The 16,691-nt window shown below is 48.1% G+C and overlaps 1 long non-coding RNA gene across 1 annotated transcript; it reads right to left on the minus strand.

Moving 5' to 3' along the window:
* Nucleotides 1–1,145: 1,145 nt before the first annotated feature.
* LOC124243047 (uncharacterized) lies at nucleotides 1,146–11,328 on the minus strand. The gene is made up of 3 exons (XR_006889577.1): nucleotides 11,172–11,328; nucleotides 2,898–2,965; nucleotides 1,146–1,271 (listed from the first exon to the last, which is right to left on the minus strand). It is a non-coding gene; the product is annotated as an uncharacterized LOC124243047 (long non-coding RNA).
* Nucleotides 11,329–16,691: the final 5,363 nt, after the last annotated feature.

Below are 16,691 nucleotides of genomic sequence, written 5' to 3' on the forward strand. Positions count from 1 at the left end.
AAATAAACAGGGGGCCAGCCCCGCGGCCAGGCGGTTAGTTCATGTGCTCTGCTTCAGTGGCCTGCGGTTTGCCAGTTCGGATCCTGGGCGCAGACCTACATACCGCTCATTAAGCCACGCTGTGGCAGCGTCCCATATGGAGGAACTAGAATGACCTACAACCAGGATATATGACTACGCACTGGGGCTTTGGGGAGAAAAAAAAAAAAAGAGGAAGATTGGCAACAGATCTTAGCTCAGGACCAGTCTTCCTCACCAAAAAAAATAAATAAATAAAAAATAAAAATATAAATAAACATTTTTTAAAAAGATTATTCAGGAGTGGGGAACCTGGGCCTGAGCCTTCTCTCCCAACACACATGAGCCACTACCCCACAGCTTCTCACCTCAGCACCATTGACATTTGGGGCAGGATCCTTCTTTATGGTGGGAACCATCCTGTACGTTATAGGATGTTTAGCAGCATCCCTGGCCTCTGCCCACTGGATGCCCATAGCACCCCCTCCCTCCAGTGTGACAACTAGAAACATCTCCAGACAGGGCGTCATCATCCCTGATTGAGAATCATGGCCCTACTTAAACAGGCTTAGGTCTGGAGAAATCAAAGACCTTAAAATAAATCAAACTGGGGCTTCTAGAATGGCAAAAAAATAATAAAAATGCAGGAGCGGCTGGGTTTGGCAGGGATCGCTGTGGACCACCGTAGGGATCCAGAAGGGCTGGGACAGGCAGGGCAGGTGGGTGTGACAGGCACCTAGGGCAGGTGAGAATGGATGCACGTGCTCTGAGAGGAGGGGGTGGAGGCTGACTCACCGTCCACTCCCATCTTGCCATCTCCATCCGAGTCACCCACCTTGAGGACGTCCACGGTCTCCTTGTCAGTCAGGACCCGGGGACAGCTGGAAACATCCTGTAGGAACAGCCCATAGGAACAGCGCACAGTTAGGGCGCCCGGCCAGGGGGCCAGGATAGAGGCCTGGACAGGGCTGAGGGAGGCTTGGAAAAACGTGTCCCCCCATGGAGAGTGTGGGATGCAGGGCGCTGTCATGATATCCCTGAATGGGTCACAACCTCAGGGACCATTCACTCCCGGTTTATCCTCTCTCCCCACTCCATCCCAGCATGTTGGAGAAGTCTTACTCAAACTCCTCATCTTCAATGAGGCCGCTCTTGTCCGGTCTAGGCTCGTAAATGCTTTCCTGATGGGTCAGGGTTCTTTCTGGATAAGCCCACCTGGGAGAAGACAGCTTTGGGGTTGAAGCTGCCAGGTTCTGAAAGATACAGTGACCTTTAAGGATTAGCATTTCTTTTGTTTGTAACTTACAACGTGGCCCAACTCAAATCAGTGCTTTGAGCCCCGATCTGTCATCTCCATAAAAGTTCCTTATGGATGGGGTGTGGATGTGTGTGTGTGTGTGTGTCTATCCAGGGGAAATTTGCATAACATGACATTAACCATTTTAAAGTGAACAATTCAGTGCCATCAAGTACATTCACAATGTTGTGCAACCATCACCTCTATCCCGTTCCAGAGCATTTTCGTCACCCAAAAGGAGACCCCGTCCCAGTAAGCTGTCTCTCCCCATAACCCCTTTTCTCTCTCCCCTGACAACCACCAATCTACTTTCTCTCGTTATGGATTTGCCTATTCTGAATATTTCATATAAATGGAATCATACAATATTGTCCTTTTATGTCTGGCTTATTTCACTTAGCATAATGTTTTCCAGGTTCATCCATGTTGTAGCATGTGTCAGTACTCACTCCTTTTCATGGCTGAATAATATTCCACGGTATGTATATACCCCATTTTGTCTATCCATTCATCCAGTGGTGGGCACTTAAGTTGTTTCTTCCTTTGAGCTATTGTGAATCATGCTGCTCTGAACATTTGTGTACAAATGTTAGTGTAAGTATCTGGTTTCCACTTTTTGGGTTACACACCTAGAAGTGGAATTGCTGGGTCATATGGTAGTTCTATGTTAGCTTTTTGAGGAACCATCAAACATTTTTCCACAGAGGCTGCACCATTTTACATTCCCACCAGCAATGCATGAGGGTTCCTATTTCCACATCCTTGCCGACACCTATTTTCTGCTTTTTCAATTATAGCCATCCTAGTGGGTGTGAAGGTATTTGGGTTTTTCAGGATGTATTTGGTATACATTCATTAAAGAAATCATGTCAAATATCCTCTTCTGGAGGAGTCAAAAGATTTATGTCTAGAAGTAGTCATAACAAATAGACTTCTCTATTTATAGGCCATCTCTAGCCATGAGTCGATGCTAATGGCAACCCAAAGCAATATTTTAGATTTATAGACCCAGCCACAGATGACAAAGAATGCTCTCATTTCCTTCCCCAGAATATAAACTTTCTCTCCTTCCCAAAGAGGCCTCGGTTAAAGATGCCAAAATTAATAACAATAATATCTAGAATTTATTGAGCGCTTAACCACATGTCAGATGCTGGGCATCCGTTGTACGAAACAGCTTCTATTTTTATCTCTATCTTACAAATGAACCCCCTGAACCTAAACGGCTATTAAATGGGAGTTAAATGGCTGTTTGGTGTCCCGGGGTTGGTGAATGGCCAAGCAGAGGCTGAACCTCGGCGATCTGACCTCAGGGCCTGTGCATTTGCCCGTGACCCTGTGCTGTCACTCAAGGTGATCTGTTCCCTTACATCTCAGATGCTACAGGAGGAGCTGTGGTCTCCATGCCAGGAGCAGGACCTGGGAGTCTGGAAGCCCGGTGATGGCCCTGGGTAAACCCGTTCCCCTCTGAGCCTCAGTTTCCTCATCTGAAAGCAAGAGGATTGGACTGAGTGGCCTAAGACACATCTTCTTTGACACCCCAGGACCCTCCCCATCTGGGGAAGAGAGCAGACCCCCTCACCTTTGCAGCTGGACAGAGCAGTGTCAACGTCCTTGGGGGAGACAACACCGGTCATCGCCATGCCCGGGCTAAGAAGTAACAAGCAAGAGTGAATCTCTTTGTCCTTGAGTCCCCAGTGTGCCTCTCCTAACGCTTGAAACCAAAACAAAGCCTGATAGTTTGGGGTCTGGTGACGAGGGAGGTATTCTCAGAAATAGGCACAAGAAGGAGAGGCCCGTCCCTGACCTGGCCGGTCCACACACATGGTCTGGGGACAGGAAACGCACTTTTGGTCATCATCCAAGGAGCTGACTTGCACTGGTTCCCTGCCAGGGGGGCCCCACAGACTCTGCATCCAGCCCCACACCAAGTCTCGCATCCATACTTCTGGTCGGCAAATGCATTCTCTGTTTAATCAAGAAAAGTGGGTCCCTGGACCTTGCTGCCACCACGTTGAGCCAACGCTTCGGAAATAGATGTCAGGTTTGCGGCCACAGAGGATGGTAAGGAAGAGCCTTTCTGCCTTGTCATTATAACTCTTTTCAAAGGCAGCCAGAAACAGCGATGCTGGGAAGGGGGTTCAGCTGGGAGTGGCAGGGGTCCCCTCAGAGAGCAGGTTTCAATGTGGCCATCTTATAAAACTCAAGAGAACCTACGTAACTAACAGGTCAGAGAACATACAGATCCCTTCGTGTGTGCCCAGGGCAAGTCCTCTTTTCTACCGTAAACTAACATATCCCTGGAGGGCAGGAATCCATCAAAATAGGTGACTGGGAGGAAGGGCGGGGGTCCCCGGGGAGCCCCATCTCCTCTCTGGAGCTGCTTCAGATAAGCCTTATGTGCGATGTTTCAAATTTTATATGAAGAAGGTATTATGTGTAAAATATGTATTACTTGGGTAATTAAATTTTAATTTTTAAAAGGCCACTCAATAAAAAAGAACATGATTTCTCTCCTACACTCCTTAGAAATGTCCTCCTCTGTGTGTTAGTGTGGTCTCAAAGTACTGGCTTACTTTTGGGGTCTATCTCCACTCATTAGAACGTAACAATAAGAACATCATAGAGAACTTACTCTGTGCCAGGTGTTATTCTAAGTGCTTCGCAGGTAAATTAATTTGAATGTCACCAGAGATCCTAGGAAGGAATACTCTGTTAATATTCCCATTTTACAGATGCAGACACTGAGGCCCTGAGAGACGGTAGGATTTGCCCAAGGTCAAGGGCCAGGAGTTGAACTCGGTCACGGACTCTCGAAATCTGGCTCTTAACCCCTAGTGATGCTGTCACTAGGGTGGGCCTGCTGGTCCTAAAAATAGATCTCCAAGCTTAGTGATGGTTCAAGGGGAGTTTGTTGATGGCCCCATGGGCACGTGGCACGGAGAGGGGAAGGGCAGCTGTTGCATCTGTGCATGCTGCCACTACAGATGCTCTTCCATCTGCTCATCGCCACGGGCTGGCCTGAAAGAGGGTCCCCAGCCCATCAGGGAATGGCCTCTGGGAGTGCTCAGGCCCACCCTGGCCTCAGTCCTCTGGTTAGTGCCCACACTCTCAGGCACTTGACATCAGAAGTCATTTCCCCCAACGTTTCTGCCAGCACGTACTTGGCCTTCAGGCTCCTCCTTGAGAAACACAGTGGGGTCCCCAGGCTAAACTCTGGGTGCTCCTGGGTGGGGCCCTATGGGTCCTTCCCTATGGGAAGCAGGGTGCTGCCTCGTGCAGGATTTCCCATCTTCTACACCCTAAGCTGAGACCCTGTATAGACCCCGGGCCTGGCGTGCAAGTGGGGCCAGCGTCAGACGACCTGCTGAGTAATCGCCTCTTGCTATTTTCATCTTGAGAGAATGCATGTGATATTTGCCAACGAAACAGGTTAAGCGGTTAAATCTGGGGGAAGTGCTTGGCCAGATGGAATTTCTTATGATTTAAGCAGAACATTGAAACTTCTGCGCAAGCCCAGAGCCGAGGGCAAGGAGAGATGCTGGGCTGCGCCCCAGGACGCAGCGAGCCGAGCTGACCAGGGGGCGGCAGAGGGGCGGAGAGGGCCTGAAATGTGCGGATTTTTCCCTTCTGTGTGCAGACAGCACCCGGCCAGACCGCCTGGCCAGCGTCGGGGGAAGAAATTCATCCGGCACGATGCGGCTCGTGTTTTGTTCTGGGGCAAACGAACAGGAACAGTGTCGACTCCGGTGTTTGAAAGAGGAAAAGGGGTGGGATGCCCTGGTTTGTTTCCTCCTTGTGAGCGGAGGGGGTGCCCCTGAAGCTGCTGACCCACTCTTGGGTTGGCCAATTTCCTTCGAATTTATGAAAGGGAATCTTGTGCTTAATTTTTCTTTAATTCAATAGTGTTTTTGTTTTTCTAATTTTAATTTTTCTCTTGTTTTTTTACCGTGCTAAAATACGCATACCATAAAACTTTCCATTTTAACCATTAAGTGTGCACTTTGGTGGTATTAACCACATTCCCGTTGCTGTGCGGCCATCACCACCGCCCGTCCTCATAACTCTTGTGAATCTGAAACTCTGTCTCCATTAAACTATAACCCCACCTTCTCTCCTCCTTCCATTCCCTGGCAATCGCCATTCTACTTTCTGTCTATGATTTTGACTGTTCTAAGTAGCTCGCGTGGGTGGAATCATACGTAATTCTTTGTGTGTGTGACTGGCTTATTTCACTTAGCATAACGTCTTCAAGGTTCATCTATGTGGGAGCACGTGTTGGAATTTCCTTCCTTTGTCAGGCTGAATACTATTCTATCAGACGGATAGACCACATTTTGCTTATCCGTTCGTCCATTGACGGGCACTTGGGTTGCTTCCGTGTTTTAGCTATTATGAATAATGCTGCCATGAACTCGGGTGTACAAATATGTCTTTGAGACCCTGCTTTCAATTCTTTTGGTTTAAACCCAGAAGAGGAATTGCTGGATCATACGGTCATTGTATTTTTAATTTTTTGAGAAACCATCGTAATGTTTTCCATAGTGGCTGCACTATTTCACATTCCCACCCACAGTTTACTAGGGTGCTGATTTCTCCACCTTCTTGCCAACACTTGTCATTTCCCAGTATTCTTGTTTGTTTGTTTATTTGTTGCTGAGGAAGATTGACCCTGAGCTAACATCTGTAGCCAACCTTTCTTTTTTTTTTCTCCCCAAAGCCCCAGTACATAGTTGTATATTTAGTTGCAAGTCCTTCTAGTTCTTCTGTGTGAGCCACCGCCACAGCATGGCTACTGACAGACGAGTGGTGTGGTTCCGCGACCAGGAACCAAACTTGGGTCGCTGCAGGAAAGCATGACAATCTTTAACCACGAGGCCATCGGGGCTGGATCCAGTTTCCTCTTTTTTTAGTAGCCATCCTAATGAGTGTGAAGTGGTGTCTCATTGTGGTTTTGATTTGCATTTCTCTAATGATTAGTGATGTTAAATATTTTTTCTTTCTTTTTTCTTTCTTTGCTGAGGAAGATTCGCCCTGAGCTAACATCTGTTGCCAACCTTCCTCTTTTTGTATGTGAGCCGCCACCACATCATGGCCACCGATGAGTGGTGTAGGTCTGTGCCAGGGAAACAGACCCAGGCTGCTGAAGCAGAGCATGCCAAACTTAACCACTAGGCCACTGGGGCTGGCCCAATAAGTATTTTTTCTTATTGGCTATTTGTATATCTTTTTGGAGAAATATCTGTTCAAGTCCTCTGCCTGTTTTAAATCAGATTATTTGGGGGGTTTGTTGTTGTTGATTTATAAGTGTTCTTTATATATTACGGATATTAACCCCTCATCAGATAGGTGATTTGCAAATATTTCCCCCCATTCCAAGGCATTGCCTTTTCACTTTGTTGATAGTGTCCTTTGACACACAGAAATTTTAAATTTTGAGGTAGTCTAATTTACCTGTTTTTTCCTTTCCTGTTGGTAGTTTTGCTTAATTTTTGAAAAGCCATTTTCTTGGAAATCACCATGGTTTTTCTCCTACAGTGCTTAGAAGTGTCCTGACATGCATATCACTGTGTCCTTCTAATAGGATCCTCCTTCCAAGTAATTCCCACAGGCTCTGCGTTCCGTCTATCCTGGGAGATGGCTTCTGTGGCCTGCACCTAGGAGGCTGCTTGTAGAGATGGCAGTTCACCAGCACCCCCCTAGTGGTCCACATGGATCCTAAAATGCCCCAGTTAATCACTGTTTGGGTTTAGGGTCCCTTGGAGAAAGACAGCCTGTTCCTAGGATCATGGCTTTCAGAACTCCTTCAGGCATGAAGTCCTGGGAGGGCCCACTCTCAGCACCAAGACCGACCCAGGAGAGACCTTCAGAAGCCCAGTGTCACCCCAAGCGGAGGCAGAGAACGCTCTGGAAAAGGCCTGTTGATCCTTCTCTGCCAGCTCCCGCCTCTGGACTCACAGTTCCCCACGCACACATTCCCTCAGAGGGCCTTGAAAACAGCTCATTTTGGTCAATCTTTCCCATTTTGGCAAGAAGTTGTTCTCTGCTGTAGACAGAATCTATTTTGGACTGGCTCTTTTCTGCCGACTTGCTTCATAACGTGTGGGGCTCCCGTGGGCTCCACATCAGAGACGCTTCCTCCCCCTACTCGTTCTCAGAAACAGAGCCAGCCACGTGGGGAGAGCTGTTCTGAGGCACAGATGGCACCCGAGGGGGAGAAGAGCGTGCTCTGGTTGTCCCCATCCCCGCCCAGCCGTGGGGAGGAGGCCAGCTTCCATCACACTTTGAAATCGGAAAGAGCTGACCACAAAGATCCTTTTAAAGTCACTTACCTAGACCTCATAAACACATCCCACAGCTGCTTCCCATTCCCTGGGCTGAGATCCCGGTAGTTTGTAGACTGACATCTCTTTAAATTCTGATTTCTATATGTGCACGCTCTCAGCTAAATTGGTACCTCTTAGTGATGCTGGTAAGTGGCCCGTTGATTTGGGGGGTGTGGTCGGGAGAAAGGGACATGTGCTTGTACCGGGTCTGACCCTGAGCAACCTGAGAGGGAGTGGGGGGGGGGAGGGGGAGAGAGTGCGGGAGCTGGAGAGTCATGAGGACTCAGGGGTTCTGCTGTGAAGTCACCAGGGCCATCCACCAGGGCCCACTGCACTCCTGGTGGCCCTGGGGTCCTGTCACTCCCCCATATTCTGCAATAACTATTTAAACTCCTCCTTCTCTCCTCGAACCTTTGATCCCTTTGCCCCTTACCCACCCCTCCACTCAGCCAGTGGCCTCACCTCCTACTTCACAAAGGTCCTGGAAGCCTTCAGCAAGAAACTCCTGACGCCCCTTTTCCAAACACACAGACTGCCCTCACCTGCCCTCAGCTGCAGCTCCCTCCCCTCTGTCTGCTCTGCTGTCCAAGCCTGCTGGCCCCCATGACTTGCACCCCTCCTTTCTCTCCCATCACCACCTCTCTCTGTCCCATGCATCTTCCCCATTGGCTTTTCAACAAAACAAAACACACAAAACCCTCCCAGGACTCCTGACGCCACTCTAGTTATCGCCAGCTTTCTCTCCTCTCCCTTTTGCAGCCAAACTCCCCAAAACATGTCTCTAAACTCATTGCCTCCCACCTCCTACCCTCTTGAGCCCCTCTTTCCGAGGCCAGTGATGGTGACCTGTCATTAGAGGGCATCTCAGTCCTCTTCTCACCTGTCCTCTTGGCAGGAGAGATGCTGGAAGGTTCATTTCGTTCAGCTGGTGAAGTCGCCTCCTCCTCGTTGGAGCTGCCTTCTCAGTTCCCTTGCAGGCTCCTCCTTCTTCTCCAGGCTGGGCGCTGACCCTCTCACCCTACTGACTTCTTTGATATGCTTATCCCACTCACGACACCAGTTACAGTCGATTCCCATTATTTGAGGTTGTTATGTTTTATAAAATCATCATGGACACTTAATTCGTGAATACTGAACCATTGCTCCCAGGGGAAACATGCGGTTAGGTTCCCGCTAGTCTCTGATCACAATATTTTCATCAACCAATCGATACGTAACCTCATTTTATGTGTGTTTCTGTTTAAAAACATTTTACTTAATATATGTTTTTTGGGGGCTGGCCCCGTGGCCGAGTGGTTAAGTTCGCGCGCTCTGCTGAAGGCAGCCCAGTGTTTCGTTGGTTCGAATCCTGGGCGCGGACATGGCACTGCTCATCAAACCGCGCTGAGGTGGCGTCCCACATGCCACAACTAGAAGGACCCACAACAAGAATATACAACTATGTACTGGGGGGCTTTGGGGAGAAAAAGGAAAAAAATAAAATCTTAAAATATATATACATATATATATATATTTTTTTTTTGAGGAAGACTAGCCCTGAGCTAACTACTGCCAATCCTCCTTTTTGCTGAGGAAAACTGGCCCTGAGCTAGCATGCATTCCTATCTTCCTCTATTTTATACATGGGACTCCTACCACAGCATGGCTTTTTGCCAAGTGATGCCATGTCCACAGCTGGGATCTGAACTGGCGAACCCCAGGGCGCTGAGAAGTGGAACGTGCGAACTTAACCGCTGTGCCACCGGGCCAGCGCTAAGATATGTTGTTGATTCACTAACATTGAACTCATCTCCAACAGTGCTTTATCTCATGCCTGAAGGAAGCTTATCGAATACACGTGTTTTCTCCTCAACGTACATCACAGGCTTCTTGCACTTGGGAGCACTTCAGCACTAATTGCCAACAAAAAATGCAAAAAACGTGGCACTAAACACACCTCAAAAGGACCCTTGTTTACAGTACGAGCTGAAACAAAGAGGCAGAGCGTCACCTTGTTCAACCACAGTTGGAATGCGGGCGTCAGGAGATCAAGTTTTCGCGCTCTGCGAATATCTGTGAATGATGGCCAAGGTGCGGTGAGCATTGATTTGAGGTTTATGAATCAAATGTAGCAGGTGGATGAATTCATAAATATGGACTCTGTGAATAATGAGGATGGACAGGACTACCTGGGGTCCGTGAGTCACAGGTTGATCTCCTCGGCTCGGGTCTCCCTTCTCAGACCTGGGTGTCCCCTGCATGGCTGACATTGGATGTCTTTGTGGAATTGCCAACTTCACACATTCAGACTGTCCCCTTGAGCTCGTCCCCCCCGAACTGGCTCTGCTTCCAGTCTTGTCCCCTCCTTAGGGAATGGGATTGCTCTCCATCTTGTCGCCAAGAATCACGGCTGACACCTCCCCCTCCCCAACCACTTCGCAGCCAATCCGTCACAGATCTGGGTGAATTTATATCCCTTCTCTCCACCACCACCGCCCCACCAGGTGAACCGCTGCTGTCTCTCCTCTGGCCTTCTGCATCCAGAAGGCTCCTCGTGGTCTCCTGGCATCTCTGACTGCAGCCCCAGCCCCACCTTCAGTACGTTCCTCACCACCACCATTACCAAGATCCTAAACGTGGCCTCCTCAACCCTGCACAGTCACACCCAGTCTAACCCTCCAACTTCATCTTCCAGCACACACCACACCCCCTTGCTCTCTCCATTCCACCCACTTTGGCCTTTCATCTCTGCCAGAGAACTTGCTGCCACAGGGCCTTTACACATGCTGATCTGTCTCCTGAAACTCTCCCCACAGACACACACGCGTGCACACGTGCACATACATGGACACACATCACACATACATACACATACACTTGGTTAACTCCTACATAGCCCACAGAACTCAACACAATCCTCACTCTCGGTAAATCTCCCCTGATTCCACGACTAGGTCACCCCCTTCCCCATTGTATGGCGTTTTCTCACAGATTTACATGCATTTATGGGATAATGGGATTAACATCTGTCTCCACCACTGGACTGGAAACTTCATGAAGACCCCCGCAACCTGATAGTTCATAGTGCAAAGAGTTAACGGAGCGCCAGAGCCGGGGCAGGAAGCTGTGCCCCAGTCTCCAGTGTGCACTAGTGCACGCTCAGCATGGACTGAACAGAGAGCTGACTGAGACCATTGGCTTGTATACTCCCTTGTATGTGATCCTGACATTTGAGATGGAGAGGCAGAAAGCAGGGCAGAAAGCTCAGGGGCTCGTTTCTGAAGACTGTGTGCTGTCCCTTGTCTATATCTTCCGCTCTGAGGCGTTCCCAACTTCAAAACATTGTGCCCATCTCATAGGTTAAAAAAAAAAAAGTATCTAATTTGCATTTCTTTTAGATGCAAGAGATTGAACCTCTTTTCACGTACTCCTCAGCCATTTGTATTTCCTCTGCTGCTCACATCCTTTGCCCCTTTTTCTATTTGGTTAATTGAATCAATTTAAAAATGTGTTTGCAATAGCCTTTTGAAATTAAGGAACAAATCTCTTACCTGTCATGTGCATCCAATATATTCTTCCATTTCCCTCGGGTCTTCAGATCATTCAGGGTATTTAAAGGACTTCTTGAGGCCATCCCGGTGGCCCAGTGGTTAAGTGTGCATGTTCTTCTTCGGCAGCCCTGGGTTCACCGGTTCAGATCCCGGGTGCGGACATGGCACTGCTTGGCAAGCCATGCTGTGGCAGGCATCCCACATATAAAGTAGAGGAAGATGGGCACGGATGTTAGCTCAGGGCCAGTCTTCCTCAGCAAAAAGAGGAGGATTGGCGGCAGATGTTAGCTCAGGGCTAATCTTCCTCAAATAAATAAATAAAAAATAAAAGACTTCTCATCAGGGAAAACGTGAGACATACACAAAGTATGGAGAACATCATGGCACCCGCAGATCCACAGCAGAGCATACGAAGGCCTGTTGCCTTCTACTCCACTACTTGGGTTTTGTTCATATTTTTTATTCCCCAGAGTGTGGCTTTTGGGGCAGTAAAGTATTGACCTTACCCAAAGAGAGGTTGCCCTTTGCCCTCAACTCCTGGGAGGTGATCTTTAAGCTTTTGGAAGGTTCTGCCCCATAAGAATGACTCTGTTTACCTAGGGACCTTGGGACATGCCAGAAAGTCTAACAGTGTGATTCAGGGTGGGGGCTTTGGCCACATGGTGTCAGCTCAGCCTCTGGAGGGGCTGGAGACTAAAGGACAGCCACGTGTGGAGTCAACCACGCCTATGCGATGGAGCCCCAATAAAGACTCTGGACACCAAGGCTCAGGGGGCTTCCCTGATGGGCAATACTCCATGCATGTTGTCACATGTCATTGCTGGGAGATATCAGCGCTGTCCATGACACCACTGGGAGGGGACAACTGGAAGCTCCACGTGCAGAACCCTCCCAGATTCTGCCCCATGAGCCTCTGCCCTTGGCTGACCTTCATATACATCCTTTTGCTTTAATAAAGCATAACCATGAGCGTAATGGCTTTGCTGAGTTCTCTGAGTCTTTCTGGCAAATTATTGAACCTGAGGCTGATCTTGAGAGCCCCCTGAACTTGAACTTGTCCTTGCAAAATTTGGCAGCATCTGGTGTGGCCCGTGTAGGTACCTGTGTGACATAGTGTGTGCTCCCTTCAGCCTGCCTTTTGGGGTCCACTAATGGACCCACTCCTTCCCCAACCTTGGCTATTGGAGCTCCTGCTCTCTCTCATGGGGTTCTTGGAGATCCTCTGGGACCTGGCCAGGGTGCACCCTTCTATGCTGGTTTGAGACTCAAAGATAAAATCCTGATGCATCAAATGCTCAGCTGGCCGGGCCACTCCTTAGAGTTGTGGACGCCTAAAAACAGGCCACACGTCCAAAAGTAGGAGAAGGGCAAAATAAATTATGGTACATCCACCAGATGGGATGGTACGCAGCTCTTAAAAATAACCACCACGAGGATTGCAGCAATGTATGAAAAATGTCCACAACGTTTAAAGTAAAACAAGCAGAACCCAACATTGTGTCTGTGCTGACTAGAACTATGTGAAAAGACACCTGCAGGCGAACGAAGACTGGAAAAAACACAGAAAAGGGTCGAGGTTGGTGTGGACGGGTTCTCTTTGTTTCGTCCTTTGGTGGTGGTGTGATTGATGTATATTGAGAGAACGGACTGAGCACAGAGCATCGCAAGGAGAGACGGGGAGCATGCCTCATGCCTCCGTGCTGGAGGGCAGCCGGGGGAATGCCTTGGTCCTTCCTGCAGAGCTGTGCACACAGGCGGCCGGGCTCCTTGGAGGGGTTTGTGCCGATGCGCTCACAGACCCGCAGAAGCTCAGGGCAGCTGTCTGGACCTGCGTTGCCCCCAGTGTGAAACATGTCCCACCTAATTTCAAGACAAGTGGGTTTTTGTGTGGTGGTGGTGGTTTTTATTATGGTAAAATATACCTAACATAAAATTTACTGCTTTAGCCATTTTTTAAGAGCACAGTTCAGTGGCATTAAATACAGTCAGGTGGTTGTACGGTCATTACCACCGTCCATCTCCAGAACATTTCATCTTTCGAAACTGAAACTCTATCCCCATTGAACAATAACTCCCCATTCTCCCGTCCTCCAGCCCCTGGCAACCACCTTTCTACTTTCAGTTTCTATGATTTTGATTACTCTCAGTACCTCAGATAAGTGGAATCATACAATATTTGTCCTTTCGCGACTGGCTTATTTCACGTAACACAATGTCCTCAAGTTGCATCCGTGCGGTAGCACGTGTCAGAATTGCCTTCCTTTCAAGGCTGAACAACATTCCGCTGTATGGATGGACCACATTTTGTTTATCCATTCGTCTGTGATGGACATTTGGGTTGTTTCTTCTTTTAGCTGTTGTAAATAATGCTGCTATGAATATGCATGTGCAAATAGCTATTTGAGTCCTGGCTTTCAATTATTTGGGGCATATATCCAGAAGTGGAATTGCCGAGACAAGTAGAGTTTTTTTTACATAGTTGTGTATTCATTTAATATGTTGATTTATACAACGGATATTTAGTGAGTAACTACTATGTGCCAGATACCACCTCTGAGCCCTCAGGATACAGATCAGTGAGCAAAACCCGAATCCTGCCTTCAGAGAAGGGACGTTCTAAAGAGCAGAGACAGACAATAAACAAGAATCACAAGTAAAATATATAGGATGTGAGAAGATGGTAAGAATTATCGAGAAAGGAACAAGCAGAGCCGGGTGTGGGGTTGGGCAGTGCTGTTGAAGATACTAAAATATAAACCTTTTTCCTTTCTTCTGTGGTCTCTCTTTTGACTTGTCAAGCTGTTTTTCATTTCCTACTTAATATCATTCCAGGTAAAGAAAACTCAGAAATTTACCTTCAGCTCATTGATGGGTAAGGAAGAGTCAAAAGGAAAAGGAGCTGTGGGTGTCGCGATCCTTCCTTTCCTTCGGTGCCATCATTTTCAGCATAGGTGGTCGGCTAACACAGGGTAGTGACACAGTAGGAAAGGACATGAGAGGATTCCTGGGTTTTTCATGTTTCTTAAACCACCACTGCCTTCTTTCCGCGTTTGAAGCAAGTTCTCGTTCGAACAGAAAGCGTGGCCTCTCCGGGCTGTTGGCGTCACCACTTACTAAGTCTCAGATGCAACATGCCCACCTTCTCCCAGCTTTGAATCTCACTGAATTCCCACACATCGGGGGTCCACTGGAACTTCGAATGGAACTTGAATTGCTGTCAAGCAAATGGAGGGGTAAACTACCGTGGACCCTGCTGACCCTGCTGGGAGTGGGCAGACCAAGAACATAGTGAGGAAGGAGCCTCAGTTTAGAAGGGAGGTGACAAACAGAGGTGACAAAGAGTATGGTCAAGGGCATTCATTCTCATGTGCTGTGAGTGCTTAGAGAAACCGACAGCACCCTGAGCAGGAGCCTGTCCTGCTGCCCACAGGTCTGTGCAAAAAGCAGAAGTTGCAAAACATGTTTTTCAATGTCCCTTGGGGATTCAATTCAAAGACCAGCCACCGTTAGCAATGAGCCACCTCTCACTTCCCTGAGGAACAGGCAAGAAGACACCAAGCTGAGAAACGGAAAGGGTGATAACACTAAGTACTGGTGAGGACCTGGGGAAAAGGGAACTCACCTCCTGCTGGGGGAAGTATAAACTGACTCTTTCATTATAGAGCAACTGGCAACCCCTGGTGACTGGAGGGTGCTCCTACCTCACAACCCAGAACCTGTGTTTCTAGACGTATTCCAGAGAGAATCTCTTGCATGGGGCATGGGGAGCAGGGTGCAAAGATGTTCATTGCAGTATTGTTTACAATAGCAAAAATTAGAAACAATATAAATGACCATATTTTTTAAAAATAAAAATAGAGGGGCCAGCCCCGTGGCCCAGTGGTTAAATTTGGTGTGCTCCACTTTGGTGGCCCAGGTTCGCAGGTTCACCTCCTAGATGTGAACCTATACCACTCATCAGCCATGCCATGGTGGCGACCTACATACAAAGTAGAGGAAGATTGGCACAGATGTTAGCTCGGGGCTAATCTTCCTCAGCAAAAAAGTAAATAAAATAAAATAATAAAAATAAAAATGGATCTATTAAAACAAAGGACTTCTATAAGGCAGTTAAAATGAACGTCTGTCAAGAATAAATCTCGGGGGGCCAGACCCATGGCTTAGCGGTTAAGTTCACGCACTCCGCTTCGGTGGCCCAGGGTTTTGCCGGTTCAGATCCTGGGTGTGGACGTGGCACCGCTCATCAGGCCATGCTGAGGTGGCGTCCCACATAACACGGCCACCAGGACCTACAACTAGAATATACAACTATGTACTGGGGGGCTTTGGGGAGAAGAAGAAGAAAAAAAGATTGGCAACAGATGTTAGCTCAGGTGCCAATCTTTAAAAAGAAAAAAAAGGGAAAGAATAAATCTCAACAGCATGTTGAGTGAAAAAGCAATTTGAAGACTATGCATGGTAGGAAAGAGTACATTTGAAAACACGAAAAACAATACTCTCCATTGTTTACGGCTACCCACCAAGGTAGTAAAAGTATAAAAGCACAGACAGGAAGGACAAGGCCACCTTCAGGGTAGCAGTTGCCTCCAGGGAGAGGAGAATGGGATCCAGGAAGGGTGCAAAGGGGATTTCTTAAAATAAAAATCGGAAACGTGTAAAGCAAAAATATTAACATATATTAATTCTTGGTGGAGGGTACACGAGCGTTTAATTTACTCTCTATAGTTTTCTGTATGTTTGAACCATTCCAGAATTTTTTTAAAGAAAAAAACCCCTAGTGCTTCAAAGTTTTCCTTTTTGTTTTTCACTCCTCCTCGGTCTCTGCCTTTTAAAGACAGAGAAATCGAGGCCTGGGCGTGGGAGTGGGGCGACGAGATTGGGGGCAATGGGGTGGGGCATGAAAACAGGCAAGTGGCAGACGGAGGAGACCGGCCACCCTTAGCAGATCCAGATTGGTTCCGCCCCCGCCCAGCTGTTCCCATGGCAACCAGGGTCGTTGCTTGGCTGGACCAGCCGGGGAGCCAGGCTCCCGGGCGCCACCTGGTGGCCTTTCTGGTGGCGAGGGGTGCCCGAGGGTGAGTCAGGGGGACCACCTTGCGGGGTGCTCCTTAAAAATAAAGAACAGCATTGTCCTGTCCCACAGGGTCCCTTGTAGCTGCATCTGCTGCCCTTAGGGCAATGGCAATTCATCTCAGAAACTGCCATCAAGGGTTTGCAGGCGTCTCCTGGTGGCCACACCCCTCTGGGCATTTGCAGGTGTGCCTTCATGGGGACTCCCAGAACTCCCCATCACAAATCACTCAGAGACCCCAAGAGAGGAGAGGGCTTTATGACATGCCTGTGTGGACTTCTATATGGCATATACTCATTCTTTTATAAATGTTCTATAAATTTTTTTACTCCAAAAGGAACATAAATTTGTAGAAAATGAGGAAAATCATCTCACCACCCACACATAACCAGAGCTAACATTTGCATCCTTATCCCTCCACTGTCCCTCTGCTCCATTCATTTTTGAGG

The sequence above is a fragment of the Equus quagga genome, chromosome 7 (assembly GCF_021613505.1).
Source record: "Equus quagga isolate Etosha38 chromosome 7, UCLA_HA_Equagga_1.0, whole genome shotgun sequence".
Classification (NCBI taxonomy): Eukaryota; Metazoa; Chordata; class Mammalia; order Perissodactyla; family Equidae; genus Equus; species Equus quagga.